The sequence below is a fragment of the Rhincodon typus genome, chromosome 18 (assembly GCF_021869965.1).
Source record: "Rhincodon typus isolate 14 chromosome 18, sRhiTyp1.1, whole genome shotgun sequence".
NCBI lineage: Eukaryota > Metazoa > Chordata > Chondrichthyes > Orectolobiformes > Rhincodontidae > Rhincodon > Rhincodon typus.
This window is the reverse complement of record NC_063349.1, coordinates 53,009,193-53,028,682: the sequence shown is the minus strand read 5'-3', so window position 1 is coordinate 53,028,682 and position 19,490 is coordinate 53,009,193. Positions and strand designations below refer to the sequence as shown.

At 42.3% G+C, this 19,490-nt stretch overlaps 1 long non-coding RNA gene across 2 annotated transcripts in view; it reads left to right on the top strand.

Annotated features, from left to right (window-relative positions):
* The window catches only part of LOC125485329, a 92,228-nt gene that overhangs the window by 8,853 nt on the left and 63,885 nt on the right, over positions 1 to 19,490 (top strand). Inside the window, exons 2-3 of one of the 2 annotated variants that reach the window (XR_007264080.1) lie at positions 2,534 to 2,693; positions 17,816 to 17,852. This is a non-coding gene — a long non-coding RNA (uncharacterized LOC125485329). Of the gene's footprint in view, positions 1 to 2,533; positions 2,694 to 17,815; positions 17,853 to 19,490 lie in introns of those variants that run through there. The other variant, XR_007264081.1, reaches the window with a different exon arrangement.

Sequence of the window (19,490 nt, the reverse complement as noted above, 5' to 3'; positions counted from 1 at the left end):
TCCTAGTGTTAAGCCAGGACATATTAGATCCCAGAAGGAGTTGGAGTCTTTGAGGTGTCACTCTGTAGACCTATGATAAGATACTCTGGAGATGTCATGAATTTTCAATTCTACATGTTGATCACTGGATAGCATGAAAGGCAGGATGATTAGTGACGGTAAAAGATGCTTAAAGTCCCTTTGATCATTGTAATCTTGTCTTGGGAAGTTAGATGTTTATTAGCTGAGGAGGGTTGGTCATAAAATCAAACTGAAGAAAGAGGTCAGTTCTGAAGAAGGGTCACTGGGCCCGAAACGTTAACTCTGCTTTCTCTTTACAGATGTTGCCAAACCTGCTGAGTTTCTCCAGCAACTTCTGATTGTGTTTCTGAAGTAAAACTTGCTTTGTAGTGAAGGATTTAATCCTAGCTAATCCCAATTTAATAGCTCACAACATCAAAAGTTAACAATTATCAACCATTCCAGAAATCAGATGCTGACTACAGAAGTATCATTTAGTTTTCCATTCACTGCCAGCCATTCCTTTCCCATGCTTGTGAGGCAAAATGCAACACATTAAAAGTTACTACATAGCTCCTAACATATCAGATTAAAGTTAAGAGACACAAATCCTCTCACAGGGTTTTAGACAGATTTATGCACAAATCAAGCAAGGAGTTCTGCATTAAATTAAATTGATGATTATGTATTGAATGCATTGTATATAAGAAAATCAACTAAAAATTGTAGCAAAATGCAAAAAGTAGCATATAACGTCTCACGTACCTTAAATCTATGAATTTTATGTGAATGTGCAAAAATCTAAATAAGAGCAATTTGGGCAAGATAAGTTCAAGCTAAGGGAATTCAACATAATATGATAAATTGGACTCCAGTCAGATTGTTTTTAGTTGTTTTTTTTTCAATAAATAAATGTTACCAGAGGTTTCTAAACTCACCCTGTTCATGCCAATCAATATTGTAAAAGCTTTCGTAAACTGAGGTAAGTATTCACAATAATCTGGGTATGTTGAATTTGGAACTCAAGCTGATCAGCCATGATCTTTTTGAATAGCAGTGCACGCTTGAAGGGCTGAATGGCCTTTTTCTGCTCCTAATTTATATTTTCCGGTGATCATATTGAATTGCACTTTAATACGATTTTACTCAAATAAAAATATCAGTGGAATATCAAAATTACAAAATGAAGGTTCAGTTTAGTGAAGAGTGTGTAAATTTGACATTAATGAAACTCAAATTCAAGTCTAAACTAGGGACTAAAATATTTCATTTATACAATTATAATTGTTCCCTTTACTTCATATTGACTGCCCACGTTCTTCCAAAGCAAATTATTTCACACTTCTCTCAATGAATTTTATTTGCCACTTGTTATCTATTTCATTAAACTTTTGAAATTCTACGCTATCCTTCTCATATCACAAATTTGCAAGTTTTGAATCATTCACAACTTTGGAATTGTATCCTGTAAATCAAAGTCTAGATCATTAACATAGATTAGGAAGAATAAGGGTCTCAAAACTGACAACAGACTTTCCTCCAGTCAGGAAAGCGTCAATTAGCTACTGTTTGTTTCTTGTCATTCACCTGACTTTGTATCCATGTAATTACTGTCCCTTTTATTTCCATGAGCTAAACTTGCCCCACAAGCCTGTTGTGCAAGCTTTATCAAATACTTTCTGAAACTTTGTGTATGCCACAACATTGTTAGCCTTAACAAAAAACTTCAGGCAGCTTGTTAACCATGAATTGCTCTCACCATACTTCTGCTGACTTTGCTTAGTGAGTCCATATTTTGTCCGAGTGTCTATTATTTTTGTTCCAAGTTATTCATTTTTAGAATCTTCCCCACCACTAGATTGACTTGCAGTTGCTGGGCTTCTCTTTACATTATTTCTTTGAGCAAGGGAATAATATTTGCAATTCTCCATTCCTCTGGCACACCCCTCCCTGTCATTTCCTTGCTGCTGATTTCAGAAGTTCATACACAGCAGATGTGAAAGCTGTTCATTGGCATCCCGATCGATGTGAGAGTGCTTCCCAGCATCGTCATGGCCACATATCTTAGAGGGAACAAGTCTCAGGATAACTGGAAAATTATGGTCAGTGACTCCACAATTTCCGCTGCCATTTCCTTCAGTGTTCGTGGGGACATCCCTTCCAGTCCTTATCAGCTCCAACTACAGACAACTATCTGGTACCTCTTCCATATAAAGTTCTCAGAATTCTTGTGATGTCTGCAAAGACTTCCTGAACATTTTAACATAGTGTCAAATTCCTGGTATTCCTGGTAGTTAGAAGAGACTAAATATCCCAAATTGGTAGCCCACCCTTCTTAATCACTACCCGCGCAGAGAACAATATTGGTTGGTCAAACAGGAGTTTGTAGTCTATCTCAGAAACAGCACCTTAAATTAAGCTGGTGAAGACACTATACAAAACTTTTGCTGATGAACTAGGGGAAGAAGGCTATGGATAGGGTTAGACATTTTGACAATTTACTGATGTCTCTAGCTTTCTCGTTCTATTACAGCCAATCGAGAAAATGTGTGCAGCCAGGCAGGCAGCCAAGAGGATAAAGTGGTTCCACAAACATCTTCATTGTCAAGCTTGGTGGAATCCAGCACAAGATCCAAAAGACAAGCTTGATGTCCTTAGCAAGAAGTGGTTCAGAGGTGAACCTCAGTTGTGAGGTAAGATCGGAGAAGACTGAGAGGAGATTTGATAGAAGTATTCAAAATCAAAACAAGGCTGGACAGAATAGATAGGGAGAAACTGATCTTATTTGTAAAAGAATAGTGAATCAGAGGGCTCAGACTTAAAGTGTTTTGCAAAAGAAGCAAATGTGAGATGAGGGGAAACGTTTTCAGACATTGCATGGCCTAGGTTTGGATTGTGCTGCCTGGAAGTATGGATGGAAACAGATTCAACTGAGCTAATCGTGGAGAGGAGAGGTGATGGCCCAGTGGTATTATTGCTAGGCTGTTAATCTAGATACCCAGGTAAGGTACTGGGGATGTAGGTTCAAATCCTGCCATGGAATTTGAATTCAATAAACATTTGGAATTAAGAGTCTAATGATGACCATAAATGCCAATTGCTGGGGGAAAAAAACAACTGGTTCACTCATGCCCTTGAGGAGAAACTGCCATCCTTACCTGGTTTGGCCTACATGTGACTCTGGACAATTAGGAATGGGCAATAAATGCTGACCTAGAAAACAATGCCGTCATCCTGTGAGTGAATTAAAAAAACCCTCTGTAGATAGACCCACAATGCCATGAGGGAGGGAGTTTCTGGAGTACTTGACCAAATGTGCAATCCCTTCTGGGTCACATGTCATTATGATGGGGGACTTAAGGTCCTTTGTTTTTCTTGTGGGGGTTACAGCATTTGTTGCTCGCTCACCTCATATCTCTATCTACCATAGATAAGTTGATGGTAATTAAAACTTACTTTGACTTGTGACTGTTATAAGGTCAACTACTGGTTTTATTACCCCTACTGTCATGGATACGATGTATATGTTCCTTTTCATAGCCCATGGTCAATGTATTAGTCTATGTAAGAACTGTGTATTTTCTCAGCCTCAGAGAGGTGGTCCTGATTCAATCATTCCCATCAGCAAGCCTCTTTGTGGATTTAAAAAAGATACATTGTTTGTTATCACACGGGTAATTTAAGACACAACATCTCAGTCGCTCATATCACACACACTATCACATATAAAGTTGGTAACAAATGAAGATAAAACATTATGATGACAATTTATGATTATCTCAGCTTCTTTGAGGCAGTTCTGTAGTTATTGTTTAGATGAGTTGATGCTTTACTTGAAAGAATGGTCTGTAATGAAGAGGATTCTCAGTAAACTGTGGGGCTTCTTGCAATTTAATTTGAAGGAGGTTTGTTTTGTTTAGAATAGATTCATAGAATCCCTACAGTGTGGAAACAGGCCATTCAGCCCAACAAGTCCACACTGCCCCTCTGAAGAGCATCCCACCCAGACCCATTCCCTGTGAGGCAGTAGAGCTAACCACTGAGCCACCATGCCACCCCCAAATGTTATCCGGGTCTCTGGATTAACACTCCAGCGATGATACCACTACACCATCGCCTCCCCCGTTCTCAAGTGAACTCAAAGTTGGAACAATAGGGAGTCCTTCTGCTACTTTCAAGGTATTGCTGTTAATTACCTTGACTGCTTAGATGATTTGAAGCTTATTCAAAAGCTTTCTAGTGGAACTCTGTCTGTTGAACAGCTGTTTGCTGTTTTAGAAGCTTGTTGTTACATCGTTTGACCTGTGATAAGTTGAAAGTTCTTCCTAAATAAACTGGATGGTTCAGTCAATCATGCATCCTGAATTCTGGATTTTGTATATTGAGAGTTTGAGAGAGCCAGTTTTTTTAAATTTGAAAGACACATTCAGTAAATAATAACTTTTTGAGTTCATGATAGGAAAAGACAATGAATCAATGTGAGCCTGGGAGCTTTCTTTAGTTCACTCTTTAGACAGCAGAGGGGTTCCGTTCCGCAGAAGAAGTTAGGTGATCCCGGGTGTCCAACATTTGCAGCCACTAATTGTTAGCTGTAAAATACAAAAGTTAGTTCAAATTAAGTAGAAAAGATACAATATATCAACAATTTGAAATGACTTAAATCAGATTTGAAAGTAACTGCAAAATTCAGTCTAACACACACCTGATACTTTCGTTGTGGCTTTTTAAACAGAGGGATGTAATTACAATATATGCACTTTCATTAATAAATAAGATATATGATCAAACTGAAATCTATCTCATGCTTCTGTGCTCAATTGAGAACAAACAATCATGTCAGCCCTGATTTGCACAAGATTTTACATGTGGTGGTAAAATTTCCTTGTATCTAAAGACAATTGTGCACCAAATATCCTACCTTTCCGTACTCCAGTATGTAGCAGGCAACTATTCTTTCTGGGCTGCTGAACAATGTGTTCCATGTTAGGATCAGGACTCATTATTCTGAGCCTAATTTAGAATGGCATAATTCCATTGAGTACTATCCTAACACTTCATGGTTATGTGCACTTCAGAATATTATTAGGACTTCAAAGACATACAAAACCTGGCTATGTCTAGACAGGCCCTCTCCAGAATGCATGTGATTGTCTGCAGTGAGAACAAGTTTCAGGTGATAGCCTTGCCTTAGAAACTGTGCAGGGATCATATATGCTTAGCATCATACCTTGAACTGGAATGATCTCAACTGCACACTGGACTTGGGAGCAATAATCTCTATTCCTTTCAATTATGCAACTGAATCCCGTGTCTCAAACAGTCAAGGTGGGTTTTTATTCAATAGAAATTCAAGAAATTATTTATAGCACAGGCATCAACTTTGAACAGTCAGTTTAAATAAACTATGCTTGGATATAGCACTTTTGTAAGGAATAGTCTGAAGACAGTGAAATATCTGTAGTAGTTAATCTGTGGCAGACTGTGGCTGTTCACAGTTTGATATAGTTCTTAGCGTTAAATGGATCAAAGGGTATGAGGTGAAAGCAGGACTGAGTTGGATGTTCAGCCATGATCATATTGAATGGTGGAGCAGGCTTGAATGGCCGAAGTGAGTCATGGAGTTATATAGCACAGAAACAGACCATTTGGTCCAACTCATCCATGCCAATCGGACATTCCAATCTGACCTAGTCCCATTTGCCAGCATTTGGCCCTTATCCCTTTAAACCCCTCCTATTCATAAACTCATCCAAATGCCTTTCAAATGTTGTAACTGTACCCACCTCTACCATTTCCTCTGGCAGCTCATTCCATACACGCTCCATCCTCCTGCTTCAAAAACTAACCCCTTAGGACTTCTTAAAATCTTTCCCCCTTAAACTTATGCCCTCTAACTTTGGACTCCCCTACCCTAGGAAAAAGAGCTTGGCTTTCCACCTTATCCATGCTTGTCATAATTTTATAAAATGGTTATGTAAAATGACCTGCTCCTGCTCCTAGTTTCTGTGTTTTTATATTATTGTTCTTAGGACTAGAGGGATGAAAGGCTCAGGGGAGAAAATGGGAACAGGGAATTTCTATTGAATAAAAACCCACCTTGACTGTTTGAGACACGAAATTCAGTTGCATAATTGAAAGGAATAGAGATTATTACTCTCAAGTCCAGCGTGCAGTTGAGATCATTCCAGTTTAAGATATGATGATAAGCATATATGATCCCTAGGCAAGGCTATCACCTGAAACTTGTTCTCACTGCAGACAATCACATGCATTCTGGAGAGGGCCTGTCTTCCTCACCCTCAACAACTTCTCTTTCAATTCCTCCCACTTCCTACAGACAAAGGGGGTGGCCATGGGTACCCGCATGGGCCCAAGCTATGCCTGCCTCTTTGTAGGTTACGTGGAACAATCCCTCTTCTGTACCTACGCTGGCCCTAAACCCCACCTCTTCCTCCATTACATTGATGACTGTATCGGCGCTGCCTCGTGCTCCCACGAGGAGCTCAAACAGTTCATCCACTTCACCAACACCTTCCACCCCAACCTTAAGTTCACCTGGACCATCTCCAATACCTCTCTCTCCTTCCTAGATCTCTCTGTCTCCATCTCCGGCAACCACCTGGAAACCGATGTCCATTTCAAGCCCACCGAGTCCCACAGCTACCTAGAATACTCCTCCTCCCACCCACCTTCCTGCAAAAATGCCATCCCCAATTCCCAATTCCTTCGCCTCCGCCGCATCTGCTCCCAGGATGAGGCATTCCACTCCCGTACATCCCCGATGTCCTCATTTTTCAAGGACCACAACTACCCCCCTCAGTGATCGAGAACGCCCTCGACCGTGTCTCCCGCATTTCCCGCAACTCATCCCTCACACCCCCTCCCCGCAATAACAACCAAAACAGAATCCCACTCGTCCTCACATACCACCCCACCAACCTCCGGATACAACGCATTATCCTCCAACACTTCCGCCATCTGCAATCCGACCCCACCACCAAAGACATTTTTCCCTCCCCGCCCTTATCTGCTTTCCGGAGGGACCACTCTCTCCGCGACTCCCTTGTCCGCTCCACACTCCCCTCCAGCCCCACCTCACCCGGCACTTTTCCGTGCAACCGCAGGAAGTGCTACACCTGTCCCTACACCTCTCCCCTCACACCCATCCTAGGCCCCAAGAAGAATTTCCACATCAAGCAGATGTTCACCTGCACATCTGCTAATGTGGTATACTGCATCCGCTGTTCGCGTTGTGGCCTCCTCTACATCAGAGAAACCAAGTGGAGGCTTGGGGACCGCTTTGCAGAACACCTACGCTCGGTTCGCACTAAACAACTGCACCTCCCAGTCGCGAACCATTTCAACTCCCCCTCCCATTCCTCAGATGACATGTCCATCCTGGGCCTCCTGCAGTGCCACAACGATGCCACCCGAAGGTTGCAGGAACAGCAACTCATATTCCGCTTGGGAACCCTGCAGCCCAATGGTATCAATGTGGACTTCACAAGCTTCAAAATCTCCCCTCCCCCTAGCGCATCCCAAAACCAGCCCAGCTCGTCCCCGCCTCCCTAACCTGTCCTTCCTCCCACCTATCCCCTCCTCCCACCTCAAGCCGCATCCCCATCTCCTACCTACTAACCTCATCCCGCCCCCTTGACCTGTCGTCCTCCCTGGACTGACTTATCTCCTCCCTACCTCCCCACCTACACTCACCTTTACTGGCTCCATCCCCGCCTCCTTGACCTGTCTGTCTCCTCTCCACCTATCTTCTCCTCTATCCATCTTCTATCCGTCGCCCCCTCTCTCCCTATTTATTTCAGAACTCCCTTCCCCTCCCCCATTTCTGAAGAAGGGTCAAGTCCCGAAACATCAGCCTTTCCTGCTCCACTGATGCTGCTTAGCCTGCTGTGTTCATCCAGCTCTGCACCTTGTTATCTCAGATTCTCCAGCATCTGCAGTTCCTGCTATCTCTGTAGCGATGTATAACATAATTTGTAAAGAACTATAAACCATCTGCCAGACACTTCCCTTTGGCAGTTAGGGTCATTACTACTGCAGAGAGCTTCCAGACATATGAATCAAATAGCTTGTGGCTTTGTCCTTTTGCCATCTTTTCTGCTCATTGAAAGAATGTCATACTGTATTTAAAATATAGACTCTTTTGTTTAATCAGAGTCTGGATTGCGGGTTTGTAGGAAATTTAAATAGACACAGAACTGCGGATGCTGGAAATCTGAAATGAAAACAGCAATTGCTGGAGAAATTCAGCAAGTTTGGCAGCATCTATGGAGAGAGAGGCAGAGTCAACGTTTCAAGTGCAGTGACTGAATAAGGGTCACTTCTTCTCGTGGAGAGGAGGAAGAGAGATGGGGAGGCCTGAGTAACTGAAGGTGTGTGGGACCTGGTGGTCAGTGGTGGCAATGCCAGAGATCACAGGTTGTTTACTGGGGACGCATGGTTGGTGCACCGTGGAGTGGGAAATCATAGGCCACATGGGGGAGTTTGGAGGGTGATCAAAAGGGTTGGGAGCTAGGGCGATGCCTGATTAGAAGAGATTGGTTGGCAGTAATGAAGGATCCAGCAGATATGCACTGACCTTTTGAATTCAGCTGTCATTTTTCTTTAGAAAATTCCCTAGGCCGATAATTATAGAATCCCTACAGTTAGGAGAAAGGCCATTCAACCCATTCATTCTGCACCAACCCTCCGAAGAGCATCTCACCCAGACCTAGTCCCCAACCTTATCCCCCTAACCCTGCATTTCCCATGGCTAATCTACCTTGCCTGCACATCCCTATACACTACGGACAATGTAGCATAGCCAATCCACCTAACTTGAACTGTGGGAGGAAACTGGAGCACCTGGTGGCAACCCGCACAGACACGGGGAGAACGTGCAAGTTTCACAGACATTCACCCGAGGCCGGAATCGAACATGCATCCTGTGAGGCAGCAGTGCTAACCGCTGAGCTACTGTGCTGCCCAATAAACGTGGATGACCAGAGCCAAATTGGCATATGGATGACATGCAGTTGCCAGTCTGATTGTAAGATCTATGTCACTATCCCATTGCCAGGGAGCAATATAGATCCTCAACGCCCTCAGTCTGTATTGTCGTGGCTCACTTGGGTACCACATTGGAAATAAAAGCTCAGCTGTTTCTGGAATCATCTCAAAAGTCAAACATTTTAAAAAAAATACACAAAGTACACCAAACTACCTGATTTTTCAGTCCCAGGCTGATGGACAGGACCAAACAGGGTTTGGTATTGATTGAGAAACACTATTTATTTCAGGTCATTAGATTGTAGCTCCAGGTAAACAAACTAATTTAATTAAACTCTACAAATTAAAACCCTAAGCAGCTTATAAACTCCCCCTTACACACTCAGATAGACAAACATAAACATAGAAAAAAAACACATGAACAGAAGGAATCAAGTTTCATAGTCTTTGTTCCCAAGATCCGTTGTGTTAGTTCTTGCTGATATGAAGGTTTCTCCTTGACCTTTATTTTCTGAATATTTCCATTGGTTTGCAATGGAAACCATTGGCTGTTTTACTTATGTAAGATTTCTGACTCATTCAATTCAAAATCACAACCCACAGCATGCACTAAAGGAAAGCTAATCTGGTTTTCTTCAGGTTTAAAGTGGCTTACTGCAGAGAACTGAGATAGAGGGAGTTTTTGGCGACTGCAGATCTGCTGGCTTCTCTAAATCTCCTGTCTTGTTCACAGCCCAGGATAATCAACTAATGAATAACCAATCACCTTATTGTTGGCAGGCAGAAGACACTTGTCATTGTTAATTGGTTCCGGGCCCACAAACCAATCAGCTTCACTTATAAACAAGTCCTCAGCTCCAGTTTGTCTGCACATCACTGGAGCCTACAGCTACACACCCAGAATTCACAATTTTAAATTCCTTGCTTTCAAAGCATGCGGCTATCCTTGTAAATCCCTGGGCTTCAAAACAGTTCTTTCTCATTTCAGTCCCCAGTTTCAAAATAAAAGGATGCCTTTACACCATTAAAGTGCAAATGTATGTGTTGAGGTCATGATTCAGATTTTTAACATTGCAACTTCAGATCTGAACCAAAGTCACTCATTTTCTGTGATAAAAACTCCGTACATAGCCCATATTCATCTCCGATTTCTAAGCAGTGTGGCTGAAGCAACTAAAAACTGAAAGAACTGTGGATGCTGTAAAATCAGGAACAAAGACAGAAAATGCTAGAAAAGCTCAGCAGGTCTGGCAGCATCTGTGAAGAAAAAAATCAGAGTTAATGTTTCGGGTCCGGTGACCCTTCCTCAGAACTTCCTCTGAGGAAGTATAAACCAAAAGTATATTCCAATGAAAAGGAAGGACTGTAAGAAAAGGGGTAATCTGCCATGGGTGTCTAAAGAAATAAGGGAGGCTATCAAATTGAAAGAGAAGGCATACAAAGTGGCCAAAAACAGCATGAAACTAGACGATTGGGAAATCTTTAAAGGTCAACAGAAAGCCACAAAAAGAGCTATAAGGAAAAGTAAGATAGAACATGAGAAAAAACTAGCACAGAACATAAAGACAGATAGGAAAAGTTTCTACAAATATATAAAACGAAAAAGAGTGGCTAAAGTAAACGTTGGCCCTTTAGAGCATGAGAAGGGGAATTTAGTTATGGGATATGATGAAATGGCTGAAGCATTGAACAGGTATTTTGTATCGGTCTTCACAGTGGAGGGCACTAATAACATGCCAGTAATAGACAAAGAGACGAAGGTAGGTGAGGACCTGGAAACAATCATAATTACGGAAGAGGTAGTATTGGGCAAGCTAATGGAGCTACGGATTGATAAGTCTCCTGGCCCTGATGGAATGCATCCCAGGGTACTAAAAGAGATGGCGGGAGAAATAGCAGGTGCACTGGCGGTAATTTTCCAAAATTCGCTGGATTCTGGGGCAGTCCCAGCAGATTGGAAAACAGCAAATGTGACGCCACTATATAAAAAGGGAAGTAGATAAAAGATGGAGAATTATAGACCAGTTAGCTTAACCTCTGTAGTGGGGAAGATGCTTGAGTCTATTATCAAGGAAGAAATAGCAAGGCATCTTGATAGAAATTGTCCCGATGGGCAGACGCAGCATGGGTTCATGAAGGGCAGGTCATGCTTGACAAATCTTCTGGAATTCTATGAAGACATTATGAGCAAGGTGGACAATGGGGACCCAGTGGATGTGGTGTACCTAGATTTCCAAAAGGCCTTTGACAAGGTGCCGCACAAGAGGCTACTGCATAAGATAAGAATGCATGGCATTAAGGGTAAAGTATTAGCATGGATAGAGGATTGGTTGACTAACAGGAAGCAAAGAGTGGGGATAAATGAGTGCTATTCAGCTGGCAGTCAGTGACTAGTGGTGTGCCTCAGGGATCGGTGTTGGGACCGCAATTATTTACAATTTATATAGATGATTTGGAGCTGGGGACCACGTGTAGGGTGTCAAAGTTTGCAGATGACACTAAGATGAGTGGCAAAGCAAAATGTGCAGAGGACTGTGAAACTTTGCAGAGGAACAGAGATACATTGAGTGAGTGGGCAAAGGTCTGGCAGATGGAATACAATGTAAGTAAATGTGAAGTCATACATTTTGGTAGGAGTAATAGTAAAAAGGATTATTACTTGAATGGTAAAAAGTTGCAGCATGCTGCTATGCAGAGGGACCTGGGTGTCCTTGTGCGTGAATCACAGAAGGTAGATCTGCAGGTACAACAAGTAATTAGGGAGGCAAATGGAATTTTGTCCTTCATTGCTAAAGGGATTGAAATAAAAAGCAGAGAGGTTGTGTTGCAGCTGTACAAGGTGCTGGTGAGGCCACACCTGGAATACTGTGTGCAGTTTTGGTCTCCTTACTTGAGAAAGAATGTACTGGCACTCTAGAGGGTGCAAAAGAGGTTCACTAGGTTGATTCTGGAGTTGAGGGGGTTGGCTTATGAGGAGAGACTGAGTAGATTGGGATTATATTCATTGGAATTCAGAAGATTGAGGGGGGATCTTATAGAAACATACAAAATTATGGAGGGAATAGATAAGATAGAAGGAGAGAGGATGTTTCCACTGGCAGGTGAAGCTAGGACAAGAGGGCATAGCCTCAAGATTAGAGGGAGCAGATTTAGGACTGAACTGAGAAGGAATTTCTTCACCAAGAGGGTTGTTAATCTATGGAATTCCTTGCCCAGTGAAGTAGTTGACGCTACTTCAGTAAACGTTTTTAAAAAAAAGGTAGTTTTTTTTGAACAATAAAGGAATTAAGGGATATGGTGAGAACGTGGGTAAGTGGATCTGAGTCCACGAAAGGATCAGCCATGATCTTATTGAATGGCGGAGCAGGCTCGAAGGGCCAGACGGCCTACTCCTGCTCCTAGTTCTTATGTTCTTATGTTCTAACATTTGCAGCTGACTCATGCAGTGATTCCAATGCCAGAAGAGCTCTGTGCTGAACTCATGAAGACAGATTCCATTCTGAAGTGGAAAATATAAACAGTGACAGTGAAATGTGATCTGTGCATAGAAAAAGGCAGCAGATTACACAGACACTTTATGAATTGTTTTGAAAGAGACCTGTGAGCCTCAGAACTCAGTGCTGCATCTTTTCAGCCAATACCAGGCAGGAAAACCAGTGGATGTTGAGCCACAAGTCACATTAGTCAGAGAAGCTTGTGGTTAAGCATCATGTTTTGGTTAAATTGCATCATGCTGTGATTTCCAAGTAACAAGACAAAAATTCAAGTGCTGGAAGTATTGTGAGAAATGTCATAATGTGGATCCTTGGAGGGTGAATGCTTTAACTATTTGCCTGGTCAGGATGAGGGGTGTAGGAGGGACTGGTGAGTTACAGAAGAGTCTGTGCGAAGACCTTATAGCACACCGAAACATCAATAAAACATCAACAACATGTGCGGCAAAAACACTGTACGTTCAGTCAACCCAATAGCTGTTGGGGGCTTGTCCTCAGTTCAGCCACAGGTGGGGCCATTAGTCTATCAGGGATCCCAGTACCGAAAGTCTGGGACTCAGTCTACACACAATCCAGCAACTTGACCACTGTCAGCTGTTCACTTGGGATGCTTATCAGCAGAAGTCATAGAATCCCTAGTATGGAAGCAGGCCATTCGGCCTATTGAGTCCACACTGACTCTCCAAAGAGCATCCCACCCTCCTGCCCTATAACCCTGCATATCCTATGGCTAATCCACTTAACCTACACATTCCTGGACATTAGGGGCAATTTAGCATGACCAATCCACTTGACCTGCATATCTTCAAACTGTGGGAAGAAACCACAGCACTTGGAGGAAATCCACACAGACACAGGGAGAATGTGCAAACTCCACACAGATAGTCGCCTGTGGCTGGATTTGAACCCAGGTCCCTGGTGCTGTGAGGCAGCAGTGCTAACCACTGAGCCACTGTGCTGCCCCAGAAGCTCTGTCTGACTACAGTTCAGGGAGTAGGCAATACCCAGTGTTGTACAGCAGACTCAGCAGTGAGGGGCATTGTATATCATCACTGGGGAGCTGCAAACAAAGTGGGCAGGGGGCTGGTCAGTCAAATCTAGAGGCTGCTTGTTGTATTTGGTGAAAGTTTAGGGGTGAATGGGGTTCTGTCTGTTGATCATTAGGGAGCCTATAAGTGGCAACAGGAGGATCATTGCCAAAAGGTGTCGGGAATTGAGACTGGGTGGAGGGAGCAGGGGAAGCAGAAACATCATGGAGTAAGGAGCAATGACAGTGATAGTAGCAAACGAAGTATGTATGGGCACATGTGGCACAGCGTTGGAGGGCATGGTAGTGGGCTCTGGTGTGGTGGGAGGGGTTGTTATTGACAGTGGCTTTCACATGGGGAGCACTGAGGAACAGGATGGGCATCATTAATGTGTAATGTCAGGGTTAAAGGAAGACAGTTGGACATGAAGTTCAATGTAATAAGTCTCCACCTTGAGGCGATGGGTGAAAATGTGTATTGCGATGTTGAAGGGGACATGGAGGTTCTGGGGGAATATGTGGTGACCAGACAGAGACTAGTATTGACAGTGTCCATTGTGAACTGCATCCTTTGCCATCACTTTCTGATGTCTAGGTGTGAAACAGAAGTGGGAAATGCTGGAACAATGCCCAGGGTCAGTGTCAGTTTGATGGGTGACAGTGCAAGATCCACATCTGCTGGTCATTGTGACAATGAAATGACAAACGCATGAAGCATCCATTTACAAACTCCAGCTGCATTGCATTTGAAATATTCCTTTGCAAATGCATAAAGAATACAGGGTGAATTTGCATTTTTTTATATTCAGTCATGGGATGTGGATGTTGCTGGCTGGCCAGCATTGATTGCTCATCCCTAGTTGCTCTCGAGAAGGTAGTGGTGAGTTGCCTTCTTGAACCACTGGAGTTCTTGTGCTGCAGGTTGACCTACAATGCTGTTATGAAGGATTTTGACCCAGCAACAGTCAAGGAATGGTGATATATTTCCAATTCAGGATGATGAGTGGTTTGGAGGGTAACTTGCAGATGGTGGTGTTCTCATGTATCTTGTCCTTCCAGATGGCAGTGGTCATGGGTTTGGAAGGTGCTGTCTAAGAAGCCTTGGTGAATTTCTGCAGTGCACCTTGCAGATAGTACACACTGTTGCTGCAGAGCATCAATGGTGAAAGGAGTAAATGATTGTGGATGTGGTGCCAATCAAGCGAGTTGCTTTGTCCTGGATGATGGTGAGTGTATGAAATGTGTCAAGTATGTGGATTGCACCATGCCATTGGTGCTTATAAAGCTAATATTGTCATGTCAATGAAGCAGATGTTAGCACTTAAGACTGAAAAGGATGCAAGTGCGAAGCAAAAATATCCTATCATTGGTGGAAGTTCTGAGGGTGCTGTGGATATGAGGAACATCTCTGCATCGTGTAAGTCTGATGACGGATTTGATTGAACACAATGATAGGTTTCATGGTTAAAGTGGGTCTGGAATGGGAAGGGGTTTGCAGAGCAGCAAACACTCCTTTTTCATTGTACTGTATTGGTCACTCAGATGGTGAGACACCTTCACCCAGCTGGTGAACATGCTGCTGCCAGGGCCGTAATGGGGCATGTGATGGGAGCTAAGGGTCACCCTCCAGTATACTCTGAACAGAGTGTGCCAACAAGCTGATGTGATAAAGGTGGGGAAGCCAGGGAAATATAATCAGTCTTCCCTGGAGATTGATGAGGACATTGTGCTGTAGGAAGCTGGCCTTGTGGGTGACAGAGCTCAGCTGCGTTGTTATAGGCAGGTAGAGTCTGCTTGACACCCAGTTCCAGGAGATACCACCTGGGTGCAGAGATAAAAGTGGGCTGTTAGGGTCATAATGTCAGCATTTGATCTGCACCGCAGGGGTGAATTGCAGCCAGCTTTCATTTCCTTCTTGATTTCTTTTTCTAGCTGCTAGTAAATGCTCATGTTTGCACAGGTTCTAGTATGTGACATTCACCTACTGGGCAGTGACAAGACGCAGGTGAGTAGTCAGCTTTGGGGAAAGCGTAGCGGGGATTCAGAGACGGTGTTCTCGAAGACCAGGTAAAGGGTGTGCTTGGTAGCTAAACAGTGACAAGGGTGAGAGAATGGGGCTGTACATGTAAGAGAGTGTTAGCCATGTTCCATGAGCAGTGGGGCTACGGTGTTATTACCTTGGGAGTGAGGGTCAACATTGCATTGCCAACACTTCTCCCTGGGGGTACCGCGGCCTCTAAGGCTGGCATGGGTAAAAAGGATGCTGTTGTTTCTGGTGAGTGATGAGCTGTTCTAGGAATATGCAGAATAACGTGGAGGTAGAATCTGACATGAGGGATGCCTTAAGTGGGGGGTAGATAGCTAAGGACGTGCATTTGGTAAGAAATCTCCCTGGGCTGCAGAAAACTCAATGCAATTCACATTTAACCAAAAGAAAGTAAGATTCAGGCCCTGAACATTTTATTGTCTTGAGTGCACTGCAATAAGCTGATCTTTCGAGTCCAGTGAGCCTTCTTCAGAACTCTGTTTCTCTCTCCACAGATGCTACCAGACCTGCTGAGTTTCTCCAGAAATTTTTGTTTTTGTTTCAGATCCTCAGTGTCTTCACTTCTTTGTTTGATAATAAGCTGGTTATGGCAAGGTATACAGGGGGTTGTGGAGAGTGTAAAGAACGTTAAGCAGAATATTACCTTAAATTAAAATACTTGAATGAAACAATAGAACACAGTGTAGGCAAGCAAAGATGGCGAGTGAAGGTAAAGACACTGAATTAAGTGAAAAACTAGCCTTTTAGGTCCCTTTTAAATCTTTCCCCTCTCACTTTAAATCAATGCCCTCTAGTTTTGGACTCCCCTACCTTGGGGAAAAGACCTTGACTATTCACCTTATCCATGCCCCTCATGATTTTATAAACCTCGATAAGGTCACCCTTCAGCCTCTGACACTCCAGGGAAAATAGCCCCAGACTATTCAGCCTCTCCCTATAGCACAAGCCCTCCAAACCTGGCAATATCCTTTTAAATCTTTTCTGAAACCTTTCAAATTTCACAAAGTCCTTCCTGTAGCAGGGAGACCAGGATTGCACACAATGTTCCAAAAGTGGCGTTACCCTATTGTTGCAAAATGAAGTGGTGGCAACTGTTTCATCTGTCATCCTCCGAAACAGTGACATTCCTGAGAATAATACTTGCTGCTATGTTTCTCGGATCCAAAGAATAATAGGTTTGTGTGCAATCATTTTGTATGAAAACATTGCTGTAATATGTAGTGCATAGCACAGACTATGTAACCAGTCAGTATTGGGGGAGCTGGTAGTGCAGTGGTAGTGTCCCTACCTCTAGACCAGGAGGCCCAGGTTCAAGTCCCATCTGCTCCAGAAGTGTGTAATGTTTCTGAGCAGGTCTAAATCTACATTTTTTCAGGGTGGTATCACATGGTGTTTGTGTATCTTCCACCTCATGAGGACCAGTTTCTTCCATAGTACATATCCCTAATATCTGGTTGTAGGCTTCTGCTGTGCCAGCTGCTGTCTCTTCTTGTTTCCCTAATTCTGTCAGGAAATGTGGACATTACCCCTGGGACATGGGTCTTTGGATTATTAGCTCAGTAACGTTACCATCATCCCCTTTTTGTTTGGTGCAAGACTAGGCTTCAAATTTAAGGTCAATGTAAATTATTGAGAACCTTTTTAAAAATTCTTACTCAGGATCTGGGCCTAGCTGGCTCTGTCAACACTTAGAGCCCATCCATAATTGCCCAGAACGCAGTTAATGGTCACCCACATTGTCGTTGGTCTGGAGTCACGTGTAGGCCAAACTGGGTAAGGACAGCACTTTCCTTCCCTAAAGGGCATTAGTGGAGTTTTCCCCCAACAATGTCTTCATGGTCATCAAGAGTCTCTTAATTCCAGATTGTTATTGGATTCAAACTTTTAGCCATTTGCCATGGCAGGAGTTGAATGCACATTTCCAATATATTATCTAGGTCTCTGGATTAATAATGGAGAGATAATACCATGAGACCATCACCTCCCCTACCTTAAAACCATTTATTTGAGTATATAAACATCTTACAAAGTTTTTTCCTCACTTTGATCATAATATAAATTCAATGAGTATGTCCCCTTTTATTTCAAAAGTAAGAGTAACTACTGTAGTCAGCTGGTAGTTTATGCTTATTAATGTATTTTATACTTTGAAAATATCAAATAAACAACATTGTCACTTTATTGATTTATTTGCTTTTCATTTTTATCTAACACACTATCATTCACGTTTATGGACTTAAGGAATCTACAAATGAAAAAGATCTCCAGTAATCTGAGGTAACAGTGAAATGTGTTGTTATTGATTAATGAAGATGTTTCAACAAATATTAATGCTTCATAATGTTGCTAAGTTTAATGAATTGAATTTAATTATAGCTCTCCTTTGGGGCTAGCACTTAACCACCTGAAAAGCCGTTTCAAATTTGCGTATAAAACCCATGAACATATTGATTGGGACCTATTTAAATGTAAATCTATCACAACAAAAATGTAAATATTCAATTCTTTTCTTGGTCCTACTTTTTGAGCTCTATATCTGTGTTCTTTATCTTTCATTATGTCAAATCAATGATATAAATGAACGAGTTGCTTACCTTCTGATGTTCTCTTCCTTGAGATCAAGATGAAACAAAGGATGAGAAGTAGGCAGAGTGGCCGTGAGTTCACAAATAAGGAAGGGAAATGTTAGAAACAAAGAAGATGTAGAAGCAGATGAATTTTCTTTTATTATTCACTCATGGGACATGGGCATCGCTGGTTAGGCCAACGTGTATTGCCCCAGTTGCCCTTGGGAAGGTGGTGGTGAGCTGCTTTCTTGAACCGCTGCAGTCCAGCTGTTGTGGGTTGACCCACAATGCCCTTAGGGAGGGAGTTCCAGGATTTTGACCCAGCGACAGCGAAGGAACAGCAAGATATTTCCAAGTCAGGATGGCAAGTGGCTTGGAGGGGACCTTGCAGAATTAGATAACCATTCCTTGCTCACATTGAAGATTTTGATGGAAATTCTGGATTTTCATGTAAATCAGCAGAAAATGTTTTGCGTGTGAGAGTCTTTTATTGTATTGGATTTTTATGGGAAATAAATATTTGCAGACTGACAAACTTTGAAATTCAAAACACAAAGGAAAGGGTACTCAAACACCTAAAAGAATGATATTGTTTGTTGGAGTGAATAAGGGTTGCTGTTATTTTTTTCACATGTTTATATATTTAAATGCATCCTGTTGGGTTTGAAAGTGACAATAGTTTCACTTGCCTTGCAGTCTGAGCCTTTAATGACCCATTAGTGAACTTATGGTCAAAACATTTGTAGTCTATTCATAAACACGAAAAAGCTGATGTGTCAAACATTCAATGGTAGATACTCAGCACCTCAATGATTTTCACAATGTAGCATTCACTATTAACTATCTGCATTAACATGCCGTTCTAGCAAATAGAATAACATAATTTCAAAAGTTTCCACACACCTAGCTTGTATATGCCAGCACCTTTGTAACCTGAATGTTACATTGCGCTCAACAAATAACACTTAAAACTAAAAATTTAAAATCCAATCAAAGTGAATTGCTTGTGGATGAATGGAAACGATACATTATTGAGACATTTCATTCCCTTTATTTCATTGTTTATCTTTTAGAAGGCAAAACATAGTCATCATAAAGACATCACAATATGTGCATTCCAGTAATACCCATTGTAGAATCAAATGCTAAGCTTTCTCTGTTATAAATGTATTGTAATGCCAGCAAGAAATGTGGTCTTTAACAGTATTCAGTTACAAATAAAATTAAATGTACCAAACTGGGTTCTTACTTTGATTAGGCAAACTTAGCTTACTCCAGAAACAAAAACAGAAATTGCTTGAGAAATTCTCAGACACCAGGTTATAGTCCAACAGGTTTGTTTGAAAACA